General features: G+C 51.2%; 1 long non-coding RNA gene across 1 annotated transcript in view; it reads left to right on the top strand.

The window, feature by feature from the left end:
• Nucleotides 1–4,234, top strand: part of LOC116845258 — a 366,503-nt gene extending 362,269 nt beyond the window's left edge. The window contains exons 10-11 of the long non-coding RNA XR_004378220.1: nucleotides 3,072–3,243; nucleotides 4,088–4,234. This is a non-coding gene — a long non-coding RNA (uncharacterized LOC116845258). The remainder of the gene's footprint in view (nucleotides 1–3,071; nucleotides 3,244–4,087) is intronic.
• Nucleotides 4,235–4,431: the final 197 nt, after the last annotated feature.

Here is a 4,431-nt window from a genome sequence, read left to right as displayed (position 1 = left end):
CTCTCTCTCTCTCTCTCTCTCTCTCTCTCTCTCTCTCTCTCTCTCTCTATCTTTCCACTCCGGCCTGCCACACGGCCTCACGTCAAATTGTAAGTACACCGCGGAACAAAAGCGCGCATTACGAACGGCTGAAGTCACTTTGTACATTGCCATCGTGTCGTCAATTGTGCGCAAAACGGCCCGAACGACACGCGCTCCGAAGGAGGTGAGGATATTACCCGCGCGAGAGATACCACGAAGTATCGTCGTGGTATTCGCGTCGTGACAGCTCGCCCACGTGCAAAAATGCAGAACCGGCCGATTTGAATTTATTTTGAGATTAGGAGCGATAAGAAAGACGAAAAGGAGGAAAGAGATAAAGAAAGAGAGACGCACGGCGAGTACCGAACGTGAGTCGCGCCGATACGGTATAAGGATTAATGAGCTATCCACGAAGGGGCCAGCGCGCGGCGCTACCGCGCTCGTTACGTAACCATAAATTGCGACTCTGAAAAGATCGCCGGTTTCCTCCCTCTGGTGCTTATAACAGTACCCGGTCGTTTTATATTTCAATTTTATCCGCGAGCACTATCGGCCGTGTGTGTGCTCGCTCGCTCGCTCACTCGCTCGTGCGCACCTGTTTTCATCTCCCTACTTCTCTCGCTCTTTCTCTCTCTTGTTAGGGACACCGCGCTCGGGAGAAAGAGCCGACGATTTTCCAAGAGACTTTCACCCTTTTCCTGCCCCTACCTAGAGCGCGGTGCAGCGGCCGCTATTTAGCACCGCAAACACCGCCTCGCCCCGCTACTCCGCCCGAGTGCGGCGCGTTCAATCTCCGCGCGCACCATCGCGCTGGCCAGGAACAAGTTCAGCCGAGCACCGCGAGGGACGAAGAGCGAGGGTGGAAGAGCGACTGGCTAAAGGAGAGAAAGAAAGAGCAAGAAAGACGAAACAAGAGAGAGAGAGAGAAAAAGAGAGAGTGAGAGCGGGGGAGTGGGAGAGACGGTAACGTTGGTCGGAGCGAGAAAATAGGCAAAGTCTCGGAGGAACGGAGACGGAGGGAAACGGTGAGGTCTCTCCCCTCGCTGCTCTGCGAGCGCATGCAGTTTAAGACGCACACCGGGGACCGTGTTACCAGCACGCACACACGTGCGTGAACCAGTCTAACCACCTCATCACGAACAATCTCCTCGTGTTACTCTTTTCCTCTCGTTCTATCGGGCTCCTCGTCTGGCGCACGCCGCGAGGCAGGGCCCTCTTTGTTCAAAGGCAATCAGCAGGCCCCGATAACGGGGCCTACTCTGTCGTAACCCAAGACACGAATACACACAGATGCATCGACGGGGAGCACGTAGAAGACGCACTGGAGAGAGAAAGAGAAAGAGAGAGAGAGAGAGAGAGAGAGAGAGAGAGAGAGAGAGAGAGAGCGAGAGAGAGAGAGAGAGAGAGAGAGAAAGGCGGAGAGAGTACGCGCACTCGCACGTTGTGTGTGTGTGTGTGTGTTGCAGAGTGTGGTGTACGAATACAAGCGTCCACCAGAGCTACGCGCTCGCGAGAAGATGCGTAAAAGATTCTCTGTAATAGAAAAACGAATCGGCACACGGAGACGGTTTTTGCCCGAGGTTTTCTTAGGATCTGCCGAGCCTCGCACGGCCGGTGTACGGTTAGTGGCTTGTGGAAACGGTAGCGCGCGGTCGGTGGCTTCTTTTTCGCGACGTTTACGAGCGCTGGTCGCGATTACCGCGGCGGCCGCGCGTTGATATGCAGGAACAATTTGTTAGCATGCTCGGTAATACCAAGGCCGAGGAGAGCGAGCGCAAAGACGGAAGGTGCGCGCTCGCGTTGCGGAGGTAACGTCCTCCTCAGCCGGGACGAATCCCGCGGTCGAGGATCGTATTAGCTGTCGAATCTATAGCTCGTAATCCAATTAACGCTACACGCGAGCGGAGGAGCGGGCGGGTGGAGCACGCTGATCAAAGGATTGATCGCGCGAGCCGTCCCGTTATAATTGCTCCGGCTACCAGTGTTAACGACTTTGCAAACTAAGGAGAGAATTCCATTTCCGATTGATGAATCCTACCGTAACGGCAGGCGCGCCTTCATAAATTGCTGCGGAGTCGGCGGTACTATTCGAAACATGCGCCAAAGTCCAAGAACGTCGTTCGTTCGTTTCGTATAGCATCGCCTTCGCCGCCGGTCTCTTCCTGCACGATAACTCAGGGGATGCATCAGATATACCTTACTCCTTTGCGACAATCCACTAACAAATTATTCTCTCTGTCTCTCTCTTTCTCTCCTCCTTTCTTTCTGGCGCGCATGAACGCACTTCCTGCAGTATCAATATTCGCCGCGATAATCACATTCTCGTTGTTCCGATCGCGATACGCGAGGTTTAGAAGAGACTGCGCGAATCGATAAACGTTTAAGAACTGGATCCATAGAATCCGGCCGGCGTGTATCGTGAGATTGCAACAAATAATTGGTTCGTCGCGTGTTCATTTCGTATATATTACAGATCGTTATCTCGAATCGTGTGAACCGTCTTTTAGATGGAATAATTAGGTTCTCTTCAGTTCGATAGTATTCCTATTAAAAGCAGAAGAGGGTACACAGAAGCTAACCTTGGTATATAACAGATGAATTATATACAAGATATACAGTATAGAATATACAAGATAACAAGTATAAAGTTTTAACGCGAAGCTCAGTTATTTGCATTGATCACCCTTATCTTTGCTCATTCATCTCTTGATCGAAGCACTCTACAGTCTAGCGGACCAATATCCCAAGTTCGATCTCTGCGTTAGCCAAATTATAAACTGAACACATGACAACTTCGCGTCGACGGATCCTCCGCGAACGTCGCTGTTTGCGTCATTTAATTTGGCGTGTTAACTTTTGCACTCGTGAATTCGAACCCAATACATCAGCCAGCTTACGATAAATTGTCTAATCTGTTCTTTATACAGAATATAAGAAAGAAATAGGCTTAAATTTCGTGCGAGATTTCATTTCACGATTTTGCAAGTGCATCTCCTAATCCCATGATCCTCTCTAAAACTAAATAATAAAAACATTTCTGTTATCTCTAGAAACTGAGAGCAGATGCTGCATGACTGCAAAGGGTTAAGGCGAGCAAGGGGAGCGCGACTTCTCCATGGGACTTCTTCGACAGCTATTGACTCGCGTATCATTGCCCGATGTCATGCACTAGCAACGAACCTCCGCGCTCGAGAGGTCCAACGCCGCGAGAGAGCAAGAGAGGTAAGGATCCAGGTCGCGACACGCATGAGCGCACACGCGGTGCGGAATTATTACGAAATGTCTCTCAGAGCCGTGTGGTGTGTCCGAGAGCGCGTAGGACTATCGAGAGCTCAGGACCGGCGGCGCGGACCGGTCGCGCGATTTACATAGGTCGTCGTCGTGATTGTTCGCGCGGCGATGCGAGGTCGAGCCGTGCCGAAGCCGAGTTATTAATGGGAAAACTACGAGAGCGCCCGTTCGCGATATTATTGCCGCCCACGGGAGCAGCGACGGTAACAGCAACGGCGGCAAACGCCAACGACACACAGGGGAGATCAACCACGGTTGCGGCGAAAGGTTGCTCGCTCTAGGGCCGCGTGACTCGTCCTTGACGACTACGCGGGATTACGTGTGGGTCATACCCTTCCTCTCTTATCAATGTCGGGTCCCTTTCGCGGCTAAAGTTACCGGCAGCAACCCCGCGGCCGCGATAACCCCCTCGCGTCTTGTCGCGCGGACTTGAGCGCGGTGCGCTACGCTTCCCACACTGCGCACTTCCTGACGGCCCATACCGCGAGGCCGCTGTCCAAGTTGACTCTGTCATGAATGAGATAATGGACAGTGTGCGTTACGTTATTTGCATGTAATTCGATCGGATCGCGTATCGTCGCGGCGTCGGCCGCCGTTAATTCCGGCAACGGCGACAGCCGGAGCGTTCGCTGGATAACGTAACGCGAGACGAAAATGAGAGTCGATGCGTTGATACACGTACGTACACGTGTACGCGCACTGCACCAGCGACGTACACCCTTCATTATCGTTATTATCATTATCATCGTTGAAATATCGCCTCTTGCATCGCCAGGATTCCAATCGTATAACCCGATCTAATTGCGACGTGGACGATGAGGATATCCAGACTCGCGCGTTCTCGGGAAAAACAACTCTCCGTGGAGCATCACGAGAAAATCAATGACATACACCATTTTCGGATCCGCAACTAATAGTCACTTAACGACTCATCATGTAAATAATAAATAATAAATAAAATAATAAATAAACGAATGTAAATAATAAATAAAATTTTGTCCAAATGAGAGAAGCGAAAATTTATTTAAACATCACCTAATTCTGACTACGAATTCGCGACCTCGGGAGAGTTAGAGAGAGAGAGAGAGAGAGAGAGAGAGAGAGAGAGAGAGAGAGAGA

The sequence above is a fragment of the Odontomachus brunneus genome, unplaced genomic scaffold (assembly GCF_010583005.1).
Source record: "Odontomachus brunneus isolate Ranch 3 - 2012 unplaced genomic scaffold, Obru_v1 Obru_scaffold_050, whole genome shotgun sequence".
Classification (NCBI taxonomy): domain Eukaryota; kingdom Metazoa; phylum Arthropoda; class Insecta; order Hymenoptera; family Formicidae; genus Odontomachus; species Odontomachus brunneus.
This window is presented reverse-complemented; position numbering and strand designations above follow the sequence as displayed.